Source organism: Hyperolius riggenbachi, chromosome 12 (genome assembly GCF_040937935.1).
Source record: "Hyperolius riggenbachi isolate aHypRig1 chromosome 12, aHypRig1.pri, whole genome shotgun sequence".
NCBI lineage: Eukaryota > Metazoa > Chordata > Amphibia > Anura > Hyperoliidae > Hyperolius > Hyperolius riggenbachi.
In genome coordinates this window covers 171,065,262-171,078,587 of record NC_090657.1, presented here as the reverse complement: position 1 = coordinate 171,078,587, position 13,326 = coordinate 171,065,262, and the positions used below count along the sequence as shown (strand labels likewise).

The 13,326-nt window shown below is 45.4% G+C and overlaps 1 protein-coding gene across 1 annotated transcript in view; it reads right to left on the bottom strand.

Moving 5' to 3' along the window:
- Positions 1-1,244: 1,244 nt before the first annotated feature.
- The window catches only part of RTEL1 (regulator of telomere elongation helicase 1), a 441,366-nt gene continuing 429,284 nt past the window's right edge, over positions 1,245-13,326 (bottom strand). Inside the window, exon 37 of the transcript XR_011025114.1 lies at positions 1,245-1,315. The gene's annotated coding sequence lies outside the window, so the exon portion shown is untranslated. The remainder of the gene's footprint in view (positions 1,316-13,326) is intronic.

Genomic DNA, 13,326 nt, shown 5'->3' with positions numbered 1-13,326 from the left:
GGGCTCTTAGGTTTAGGCACCTCCACGGTGGTCTTAGGTTTAGGCACCACAATTTTTGTAGATGTAAAAATAGAGGTTCCATTGAGGAATAGTACAATATCAGTATTACTGTATAAACAATATTCTACGCCATATCCTATTATTAAACAATAACTTTAATATGTTTATATCTGGCACCCCTTTTCACTGGAGTCTGTATTATATGCACGCGGACCTCAGATACCCTGGCTGGATAGAATCACGGTTATCAAATCACGGTTATCAAAGTGAACGCCAAGATGATCTTTAGTGCTTGTTTCCGTTTGGGATCCTTTAAGCTCATCCCGCAGTCACAAGGACGCCCGTGTTAAAATGTAAATCTCAACATCCCAATTCCACTAGCGCAATCCAATCCTTGCTGACAAGCAAACGCAAAGCCTGTTGCATTTCTGTGCAATTAACGTTTCAATTCCAGCTTGCAAGCGCACAGAAAAATGCATTGCAAAACACAGAAAAACTATTACATTTTTTTTGTGTGTGATTTGTGATTTTTCATGAAAGCCCTTACAGATGGTTTTGGGATAGCAGTTTTAAAACTATTTTCCAGCATGTTGAATCCCTACCGAGGTATTGGCAGATATCAGTGGACACGTGTACACATTTGGGAAAAAAGGGCCTGTACACACTGGCTGCGTTGCTCTGCGTTTTTAAATCACATGCGGTTTTTAAATCACAAGGTCTTTTGAAAAATCATGAAAATCGCAATGACCTGCACACACTGGTGTGATTCGTTTTTAGAGAAACGCAATCTCAGCGACTGCTCCGGTTTTTAAAGAGCTTGCGTTTTTGAAGTGCAGGAAAAAGGCAATGCATGCAATTTTCATTGCATTTTCTAGGTAAACAATCAGGAAACCAGGAAAAGATAGCCTCACCAAAATCGCAATTGCATCAAAAATGCACAAAAATCCCAAGTGGAATTTTGATTAAAAAGTGAGATTGCGCTTGCCGATTTTCAATGTGCATAGGCACTAAAGCGAGTTCTAAAAGCATAAGGGCTTTTATGATGGAAAAAAGATCTGAAATCTAGATAAACAAGTCATTTAATTGGACAATAGTCTGAGAAGTAGAGACAGTGCTGGCTGCGTAGTAGGAGTTATAGTCTTGGCCCTGCTTCAAGAAATCTATTTAAAGTAACAACATATAATTACGCCCTTTACCTGAAGTGTTTACCTGCCAAACTCCTGTACATTCGTGAACTTTGACGTTTCTGGGAAAGTCCTGCAGACAGTTCGCAAGTCTTCAGTATCATATAATGTAGAGCCAATTCTGCTCACCCCTGGCACAAACACAAACAAAGCAACCATTATGGACTATAAGTGAACCTGAACAGAGTAAAATAATTTTAAATAAACACATGATGTACCTGCAAATGAATATGACATACTTACCTCGCCGTCAGTTCCTTCAGAAGCTCCCCATTTTCACAAATGGACAAAAAAATGTCCTTTCTCTGCTTAAGTGGGAACAGAGCCTAACAGTTTGCACTATTGCTCTTAATATCTCCCTTTATCTTTTTCTGACATCTTGGGAGCCCCCATACAACCCACCAAGCCTTACAAAATAAGGACGGTTACCCCTAAAGAGGAGCTATTGAGAAGTATGCGCCGCTGCTGCTGCCTGTTCACCTCCCGCTCCTCTGTCTGCTCCTCGCGGTCTGTGCCGTCTTTCCTACTCTGCAGGAAAGATTCATCAAAACCAGTCCCAGAAAATTTGACCCAAACAGGTGCAATAATGGCTCCAATTCTCCTTGCAATAGCCTTGTTAATTTAAACACCCCAACCCCCAATCTGTGAAGATGCGTACACCATTAGTGTTGCCTGTCTGTATAGAGCTCAGTTCTGCTGGTGGCATAGTGTGAAGCAAGTGCTATCCAGATATGTAAGTTTGGTGAACCAAGAGCGACATGTACTATTGCTATGGGGAGGAGAGTAGGGACGACAATGTGGCATATGATGGAGCTGCTTCAGGTAGATGGGGTTTGGTGGGGAACAAGGCTCTCAGAGGCACTTGGCCAGTATTCAGACCTGCACTAGTTTTTTCTCCCTTATTTTGCCTGATGAAGCGGGATTAAAAGCATGCGAAAACGCGTTGCATTGTGGAGTACTTGAATAAACTGTATTATTGTTGAATGTACACCAACACAGTCTTATTGGGGAGATAAGTCCACCACTGACCCCCCCCCCCCCCCTCCCTAACTGATATTAGATGTTTTTATCCTTCTTTGGGTGCAACTGTTTAAAGCTCATTCTACAATGCTCTCAGAAGTGAAAATAATGTCATGAATACAATTATTTATTAAAGAGAGTCTGAAGCGTTTTAAAATGCCTGTTTTTATGGTGCAGGCCCCTTCAGCATTATAATCCAAACTGATTCGCTGCATTCCCGCTGCAGAACGAGGTCTTAATCACCCCGAAATCCCCGGGGCAAAATGTGGGGCTCCTTCCTGGTAGAGGCAGAGCTTTGCGCAATAGCTCTGCCTCTACTTGCGTCAATCTCCGCCTCTCTCCGCCACCCTCTCAGCCTTCTTTCACTGAGAGGGGCTGGGAGATGCGGAGATCGGTGGAGATTGATTGGACAGGAGGCAGAGCTTTGTGCTGTAGCTCTGTAGCTCTGCCTCCAATCAATGCGCTGTAGGCAGAGCTACAGTGCAAAGCTCTGCCTCCTCCGGGCAGCAAAATCTACAACCTGGAAAGTTGTGGAATTTTGCCCGGGATTTGGGGGGTATAAAGACATTGTTCTGCCACGAGGATGCAGCAATCAGTTTGGATTATAATGGTGAAGCGGCCTGCTCCATAAAAACAGGTATTTTAAAACGCTTTAGACTCTCTTTAATTAACAATATTCATTTATAGATTATTTAGTCAATGTTTGCCCATTGTAAAATATTTCCTCTCCCTGATTTAGATTCTGACATTTATCACAGGTGGCGACATCTTTTTTTTTTATTGATCAATAAATGTTTATTGAACAATTCAAAGTAATTACAGTGGTAAAACCTCACTGTGGTGACATCTTTAGTACTGGCATGTGATCTCTGTAGGGTGTTATTTACTGACAGCTCTATGCACAGAGAGAGATACTGCTTGCTTTGCAGTCAGAAAACGCCATTATTTCCCACAATGCAATGAGAGTCACAGACAGGATACTGTCAGGACCATGGTCATGACATCACACTGTGGGAGGGGTTTAACCACAATATCAGCCATACAGGCCCCCCCTGATGGTCTATGGGAGAAAAGGTAGAGATTTCTCTGGGAAAGGGGGTATCAGCTACTGATTGGGATGAAGTGTAATCCTGGGTAAAAGTTCTTCTGTAAGGAGCACTCATACGCACACTGGATTTTTGGCTAAGATAGACCATGAACGGCCACCTTGGCTGAGTCCTATCTAGCATGCATACTGCATACATACAATGGGATGCGAAAGTTTGGGCAACCTTGTTAATGGTCATGATTTTCTTGTATAAATCGTTGGTTGTTATGATAAAAAAATGCCAGTTTAATACATCATATAGGAGACACACAGTGATATTTGAGAAGTGAAATTAAGTTTATTGGATTTACAGAAAGTGCACAATAATTGTTTAAACAAAATTAGGCAGGTGCATACAAAGAAACGAAATCAATATTTAGTAGATCCTCCTTTTGCAGTAATTACATCTTCTAAACGCTTCCTGTAGGTTCCAATGAGAGTCTGGATTCTGGTTGAAGGTATTTTGGACCATTCCTCTTTACAAAACCTCTCTGGTTCATTCAGGTTTGATAGCTTCCGAGCATGGGCAGCTCTCTTTAACTCACACCACAAATTTTCAATTACAGGATCTTCTCAAAAAATTAGCATATTGTGATAAAGTTCATTATTTTCTGTAATGTACTGATAAACATTAGACTTTCATATATTTTAGATTCAAATACACACAGCTTAAGTAGTTCAAGCCTTTTATTGTTTTTCTTATTGATGATTTTGGCATACAGCTCATGAAAACCCCAAATTCCTATCTCAAAAAATTAGCATATTTCATCCAACCAATAAAAGAAAAGTGTTTTTAAAACAAAAAAAGTCATCCTTCAAATAATTATGCTCAGTTCTGCACTCAATACTTGGTCGGGAATCCTTTTGCAGAAATGACTGCTTCAATGAGGCGTGGCATGGAGGCAATCAGCCTGTGGCACTGCTCAGGTGTTGTGGAGGCCCAGGATGCTTCGATAGCGGCCTTAAGCTCATCCAGAGTGTTGGGTCTTGCGTCTCTCAACTTTCTCTTCACAATATCGCACAGATTCTCTATGGGGTTCAGGTCAGGAGAGTTGGCAGGCCAATTGAGCACAGTAATACCATGGTCAGTAAACCATTTACCAGTGGTTTTGGCACTGTGAGCAGGTGCCAGGTCGTGCTGAAAAATTAAATCTTCATCTCCATAAAGCTTTTCAGCAGATGGAAGCATGAACCCACTGTTGAACCAGAAACAGTGGCGCCTAACCTGGGCTACATAGAAGCAGCACTGGACTGTTGCTCAGTGGTCCAAAGTACTTTTTTCGGATGAAAGCAACTTTTGCATGTCATTCGGAAATCAAGGTGCCAGAGTTTGGAGGAAGACTGGGGAGAGGGAAATGCCAAAATGCCTGAAGTCCAGTGTCAAGTACCCACAGTCAGTGATGGTCTGGGGTGCTATGTCAGCTGCTGGTGTTGGTCCACTGTGTATTATCAAGGGCAGGGTCAATGCAGCTAGCTATCAGGAGATTTTGGAGCACTTCATGCTTCCATCTGCTGAAAAGCTTTATGGAGATGAAGATTTCATTTTTCAGCACGACCTGGCACCTGCTGACAGTGCCAAAACCACTGGTAAATGGTTTACTGACCATGGTATTACTGTGCTCAATTGGCCTGCCAACTCTCCTGACCTGAACCCCATAGAGAATCTGTGGGATATTGTGAAGAGAAAGTTGAGAGACGCAAGACCCAACACTCTGGATGAGCTTAAAGCCATATCGAAGCATCCTGGGCCTCCATAACACCTGAGCAGTGCCACAGGCTGATTGCCTCCATGCCACACCGCATTGAAGCAGTCATTTCTGCAAAAGGATTCCCGACCAAGTATTGAGTGCATAACTGAACATAATTATTTGAAGGTTGACTTTTTTTGTTTTAAAAACGCTTTTCTTTTATTGGTCGCATGAAATATGCTAATTTTTTGAGATAGGAAATTTGGGTTTTCATGAGCTGTATGCCAAAATCATCAATAAGAAAAACAATAGAAGGCTTGAACTACTTCAGTTGTGTGTAATGAATCTAAAATATGTGAAAGTCTAATGTTTATCAGTACATTACAGAAAATAATGAACTTTATCACAATATGCTAATTTTTTGAGAAGATCCCGTATATTCAGGTCTGGGGACGGAGATGGCCATTCCAGAACATTGTACTTGCTCCTCTGCATGAATGCCTTAGTAGATTTTTGAGCAGTGTTTAGGGTCGTTATCTTGTTAAAAGATCCAGCCCCGGCGCAGCTTCAGCTTGGTCACTGATTCCTGGACATTGGTCTCCAGAATCTGCTGATACTGAGTGGAATCCATGCGTCCCTCAACTTTGACAAGATTCCCAGTCCCTGCACTGGCCACACAGCCCCACAGCATGATGGAAACACCACCATATTTTACTGTCGGTAGCAGCTGTTTTTCTCGGATTGCTGTGTTGTTTTTCCTCCATGCATAACGCCCCTTGCTATGCCCAGATAACTCCGTTTTAGTTTCATCAGTCCACAGCACCGGCTTCCGGACGTAGGGCAAATTGGGGCATCTGCTCTCTCCTGGACACCCGCTGCCGACACCCCCGGCCGCCGCTGCCGTCCCCGCTGCCGGCGTCAGACCTCTGATCAGCCGGCGACCAATAGTGCGGCGCTAGGACCTAGGACATCGCACTGATATGTGGAAGTGACATCACTTCTGCATATACAGTGTGGTGTTCACGAGTACCGTGCGCCTGCTCTAACTGGTCGGGTCGCCAGCTGATACTGAGGTCTGACACTGGGCTGCTGGGACAAAGGTGAGTGAGAGGCACCTGTCACTACCCAAACTGGGGGTCCCTGTCACTACCTAAACTGGGGTTCCCTGTCACTACCTAACCTGGAGGGCACCTGTCACTACCTAACCTGGAGGGCACCTGTCACTACCTAAACTGGAGGGCTCCTGGCGCTACCTAAACTAGGGGGCACCTGTCACTATCTAAACTATCTAGGCCAGCCAGCCCAGCATCACCACCAGCCAACAAGCCCAGAATCACTGTCAAAAAGGCAACAGCATCACCACCAGTCAGGCCAGCATTTACTTCAACCAGCCAAGCACAGACCAGCATCACTGCCAGCCAAGTCACAGCATCACCGCCAGACCGGCCACAGCATCACCGCCAGCCCGGCCACAGCATCACCGCCAGCCCGGCCCCGGCATCACCGCCGGCCCGGCCACAGCATCACCGCCAGCCTGGCCACAGCATCACCGCCAGCCTGGCCACAGCATCACCGCCAAGCCTTTCAGCCCACACATCATCCCCAATCCAGCCAAAAACAGTATTGCCAGGCCAGCCAGGCACTGCAGCCAATAGAAGAGAATTCAGAAGCCAGGTGAGAGGTGTCTACCACATTAAGGGTGCATTCTGCCTATTTATGTAAAATGCTGTCTATTTATGTGCCTCATGACTGCTGAATTTGTCTTGTTGGGGGCCTCATGATTGCCGAATTTGTCTTGTTGGGGGCCTCATGATTGCTGAATTTGTCTTGATGGGGGCCTTATAATTGCTGAATTTGTCTTGTTGGGGGTCACATGATTGCTAACTGCGAGACTATGGGAAAAGCTGAATCATCATCATATGAGACAATAGCATTAAACCTACGGTTTTAGCTTTTTAAAACAGATAATACAACTGTGAGGTTCGAAAAAAATGAATACATTTTTTCAGGAGTAGGATGGATGAAATTGTTTATCTTCACAGTTTATTTTCAACTTGGATTTTCCATAGTGTTCATGTATGTATTAAAACGTTTGTATTTAGTTTAAATTGCTGTTGCCGATTTGCGATAGATAAGTGACTTTTGGGTTGCAGTTTGGGCACTCAGCCTCCAAAACGTTTGCCACCACTGTACTAATCTAATGTCCCACCATTGCCAAGTTCATGTAAATTTGTCTCCGCCCGAGACCACACCCACATTCTGGTCCATGGCCACACCCATTTTTCGGCGTAGCGCTGCACACAACGTAACCAGCATATTTTGTGACATGCCGCACCACTTCTTCCCCCCCCCTCCCGGAAAATTTTCTGTGGACGCCCATGGTCCACAGCACTTTATTCCAAAATGAAGCTGGCTACCTCAAGCGGCTCTGTTTGTGCTGTGGGCTGAGAAAAGGCTTCCTCTGCATCACTCTCGCATACATCTCCTTGTGTAAAGTGCGCCGAATGGTTGAATGATGCACAGTGACTCCATCTGCAGCAAGATGATGTTGTAGGTCTTTGGTGCTGGTCTGTGGGTTGACTGACTGTTCTTATCATTCGTCACTTCTGTTTACTCTCTGTTTACTTTCAAGCCTTAAATTGAAACGAGCCTGTGGTCTTCCATTTCCTCAATATGTTCCTAACTGTGGAAACAGACAGCTGAAATCTCTGATACAGCTTTCTGTATTCTTCCCCTGAACCATGATGATGAACAATCTTTGTCTTCAAGTCATTTGAGAGTTGTTTTGAGACCCCCATGTTGCTACTCTTCAGAGAAAATGAAAAGAGGAAGGAAACTTACAATTCACCCCCTTAAATACTCTTTCTCATAATTGGATTCACCTGTGTATGTAGGTCAGGGGACACTGAGCTTAAAAAGGCAATTTGAGTTCCAATTATTAGTTCTAAAGGTTTTGGAATCAATAACATGACAACAGTGCCCAAATTTATGTACCTGCCTAATTTTATTTAAACAATTATTTCGCACTTTCTGTAAATCCAATAAACTTTATTTCACTTCTCAAATATCACTGTGTGTGTCTCTTATATGATAGCCTAGCTTTGAGAAAGGGGGGCGTTCCTCCCGAAATGTCAACAGTGGCTGCTCCTGTGACGTCATGCAAAACAAAGGGGAAGGAGGTGTATCGGAGCTACGCGGTTGCTTGCATCGTACAGAAGGACGTAACTTTGATCCCCGTCAGACCGTATCATCTTATATCACCTCCGCCCTCTAGGGGAGCCAGGCTAACCAGCCTGACGCAATCCAGCCGTCCAGTCTCTCTTACATCGCCGCCGGCCAGGGTGGGTAAGATCGAACGGCTCCCTGGAAGACTATCCCACTGCCTATCTATGGACCAGGATTGGTGAGATCCTTTTCATCTATTGCTACAATACATGTGTTGGATATAATATCATTACAAAACCGACAGGATGCAATAACAATATCAATATAGACTTCCATCAGCAGTCTAAATAGCCACATTGACCCATGGACATGGTTTCCTGGATTTTAACTTACCAATCACTGTGAATCTTCACCTCTGATAAGGAAGTTACTCCGCAATCAATTTAGTGCCAAATCAATTCCATTTTATGTAAATTGTTTTATAATACGCTACCTCAGTTCTTATGAATTTGATTGCTATTAGGGCCACTATAGGGAGCTAATATTCCCTCATCTACCTCAGGTCGACTTTTGTTTTTAATACTCAACATTAACGTTTTTATTGAATTTTATTAGCGCAGTCTGTTATATATGATATATTTAACTGACATTTATTATCCTAACAACCAATGATTTATATAGGAAAATCATGACGATTAACAAGGTTGCCCAAACTTTCGCATCCCACTGTAGATTTATCTTCACTATGTGTATACTTGCATTTAACGGGAACCTAAACTGAGAAGGATATGGATTTTTCCTTATAAAATAATACCAGTTGCCCGACTTTCCTGCTGATCCTGTGTCTCTAATACTTTTAGCCACAGCCCCTGAACAAGCATGCAGATCAGGTGCTCTGACTGAAGTCAGACTGGATTAGCTGCATGCTTGTTCCAAGTGTGTGATTCATTCACTACTGCAGCCAAAGAGATCAGCCGGACTGCCAGGCCACTGGTATTGTTTAAAATGAAAGATCCATATCCCTCTCAGTTAAGGTTCCCTTTTAGATCTTAGGGTTGCAACCTGAATAGGGGTATTATAAGGCTACCTTAACCACTTATCGACCGCCCACTACCTATGGGAGTTGGCAAGGCCCCCAGGACCGTGTAACGCCGATCAGCGGTGGCACCTGGGGGACTAATTAGCCGGGGATCGAGCATCTGCCGGCATTAGGCTCCGCCCACCCGCGACGTCAAACCTCCGGCGAATTATCAGCGCCGGCGAGTTGTAAACACCCCGATCTCGCTGTACAAAAGTGTATAATACACTTTGTTATGTATACAAAGTGTATTATACAGGCTGCCTCCTCCCCTGGTGGTCCCAGTGATCGAGCGACCACAAGGGGAGGAGGCAGCCCTTGTTGCAGTCACAAAAGCACACTGATCCTGCCCCCCCTGCCCCCTGATCGCCCACAGCACCCCTCAGACCCCCGATCACCCCCTCAGACCACTGTTTGTACCCAATCACCCCCCTAATCACCCATCAATCACCCCCTGTCACTCTCTGTCAACGCTATGTTTTAGATTAGGTCCTAAACTGCCCCCCTGGGGGCTCCTGATCACTCCCCCACACCCTCAGATCCTCCCCAGACCCCACCCCCGTGTACTGTTTACATCTCTTCTCCCCTGTAATCACCCACTGATCACTTGTCAATCACCCATCAATCACCCCCTGTCACTGCCACACATCAGATCAGACCCTAACCTGCCCCTTGCGGGCACCTGATCACCTGCCCACACCCTCAGATCGCCCGCAGACCAGACCCCGGATCACCTCCCAAGTGCATTGTTTACATCTGTTCTCCCCTCTAATCACCCCCTGTCACTGCTACCCATCAGATCAGACCCTAATCTGCCCCTTGCAGACACCCAATTACCCGCCCACACCCTCAGTTCGCCCTCAGAACCGCCCCCCCGATCACCTCGCCAGTGCATTGCTTGCATCTATTCTCCCCTCTAATCACACCCTGATCACCTATCAATCACCCCGTCACTGCTACCCATCAGATCAGACCCTAATCTGCCCCTTGCGGGCACCCAAACACCCGCCCACACCCTCAGATCGCCCTCAGACCCTCCCTGATCACCTCTCCAGTGCATTATTTACATCTGTTCTCCCCTCTAATCACCCATCAATCACCCATCACTCACCCCGTCACCACCTGTCACTGCTACCCATCAGATCAGACCCTAATCTTCCCCTTGCGGGCACCCAATTACCCGCCCACACCCTCAGATCGCCCTCAGGCCCCCCCTGATCACCTCGCCAGTGCATTGCTTGCATCTATTGTCCCCTCTAATCACACCCTGATCACCTATCAATCACCCCATCACCACCTGTCACTGCCACCCATCACACCCATCAGATCAGACCCTCATCTGCCCCTAGCACACCTACCCATCAGATCAGGCCCTAATTTGCCCCGTGTGGGCTCCTGATCACTCGGCCAAACCCTCAGATCCCCTTCCGATCACCTCCCCAGTGCATTGATTGCATATATTCTCCCCTCTAATAACCCCCTGAGACACCCATCAATCACCTCCTGTCACCACCTGTCACCCCCTAGCACTCCTACCCATCAGATCAGGCCCTAATCTGCCCCCTGCGGGCTTCTGATCACCCGGCCAAACCCTCACCCGCCCCACCGCAGTGAAAGACTTTTTTTTTTCTGATCACTTCAAAAAACACTGTACAATAGCTGTGGCGCTGTAAAGATCAGTTTTTATTATTATTTTTTTTTTTTAATAAAAAAACTCAGTGACCACAGCTTTCTACTTCACAAGTACTCCCTTTTGCAAGGTAGGTGCTCTTTTGCCTGGGTAGTCTCAGAGGAATACCCCCTAAATTTAGCAGTCCACCATGGCAAAAAAAGGGGTATTCCGCTGAAGAGGCCACCGAGATTCTGGCCCAGTGGGGTGAGTGCGATTGGGAAGCCTCATCCGATGAATCATCCGGGTCAGAATACGAACCAGTGAACAGCAGTGGCTCTCTGACCTATAGCAATGACGAGGTTGAGGTTCCGGCTAGAGCCAGACGTACCACACCCCATGTCACTGGACCGCAGGATCAGACTCAAGGGCAGCAGAGTGGTGCTAGCACTGATCCGAGTTTTCTTGGTAAGGCATGCACCAGCAGCGTAGCATCTCCAGGACCTAGCACCAGTACTAGCGTAGACCCTGGTGAAGTGGCGTGCACCAGCATGGTAGTAGAAACTGGTTCTGTGGCATGTGCATTAAGACCCGAGTCGCAGCCACCAGCAAAATGGGCCCATACTACCCATGGTCTCCCAGAGGTGCTGGCAAATCCCAATTGGCAATCCCCTGGTTCCGCCGCACCCGTACTGCCCCCTTTCACCGCCCAGCGTGGAGTCCAGGTGGAGACAGATAATCCAGGATTGGCCCTAGACTTTTTTTCATCTGTTCTGCACCGTGGATCTCTACGACTTAATTGTGGATGAGACCAACCGTTATGCCACACAATTAGCAACCGCCAATCCAAGAAGCTACCAGGCCCAGCCTTTTCAGTGGAAACCACTCCAAGTTTCCAAACGTAACATTTTTTGGGCCTTCTCCTTAACATGGGTCTAGTCAAAAAGAATGTATTGCGGTCTTATTGGTCTACGCACCCAATGCATCACATGCCCATGTTCTCTGCTGCCATGTCCAGGTCACGATTTGAGAACATCCTGCACTTTCTGCACTTCAGTGCCAATATAACCTGTCATCTAAGAGGCCACTCTGCTTATGACCGGTTCCACAAAATTCGGCCTCTCATAGACCACCTGTCATCAAAATTTGCAGATGCTTATACCCCTGAACAGTCATTTTGAGGCATTTGGTTTCACGGTTTTGGGCCCCTAAAATGCCAGGGCAGTGTAGGAACCCCACAAGTGACCCCATTTTAGAAAGAAGACACCCCAAGGTATTCCGTTAGGTGTATGATGAGATCATAGAAGATTTTGTTTTTGTCACAAGTTAGTGGAAAATGACACTTAGCGGAAATTGATTTTTATTGTTTTTTTTTTTCACAAACTTGTGACAAAAAATAAAATCTTCTATGAACTCACCATACTCCTAACAGAATACCTTGGGGTGTTGTCTTTCTAAAATGGGGTCACTTGCCCTGGCATTTTAGGGGCCCTAAACCGTGAGGAGCAGTCTGGAAACCAAATGCCTCAAAATGACCTGTGAAATCCTAAAGGTACTCATAGGACTTTGGGCCCCTTAGCGCACCTAGGCTGCAAAAAAGAGTCACATGTGGTATCGCCGTACTCAGGAGAAGTAGTATAATGTGTTTTGGGGTGTATTTTTACACATACCCATGCTGGGTGGGAGAAATATCTCTGTAAATGGACAATTGTGTGTAAAAAAAATCTAATAATTCTCATTTACAGAAATATTTCTCCCACCCAGCATGGGTATGTGTACAAATACAGCCCAAAACACATTATACTACTTCTCCTGAGTACGGTGATACCACATGTGACACTTTTTTGCAGAGTAGGTGCGCTAAGGGGCCCAACAACCTATGAGTACCTTTAGGATTTTACAGGTCATTTTGAGGCATTTGGTTTCTAGACTACTCCTCACGGTTTAGGGCCCCTAAAATGCCAGGGCAGTAGAGGAACCCCACAAGTGACTCCATTTTAGAAAGAAGACACCCAAAGGTATTCCGTTAGGTGTATAATAAGTTCATAGAAGATTTAATTTGTTGTCACAAGTTAGTGGAAAATGACACTTTGTGAAAAAAAAACAATAAAAATCAATTTCCGCTAACTTGTGACAAAAAATAAAATCTTCTATGAACTCACCATACTCCTAACGGAATACCTTGGGGTGTCGTCTTTCTAAAATGGGGTCACTTGTGGGGTTCCCATACTGTCCTGGCATTTTAGGGGCCCTAAACCGTGAGGAGTAGTCTGGAAATTAAATGCCTCAAAATGACCTGTGAAATCCTAAAGGTAGGTCTTTGGGCCCCTTAGCGCACCTAGGCTGCAAAAAAGTGTCACCCATGTGGTATTGCCATACTCAGGAGAAGTAGTATAATGTGTTTTGGGGTGTATTTTTACACATACCCATGCTGGGTGGGAGAGTTTGTGCGTAAAAAAAGAAATTAAAAAATTCTCATTTACAGAGGTATTTCT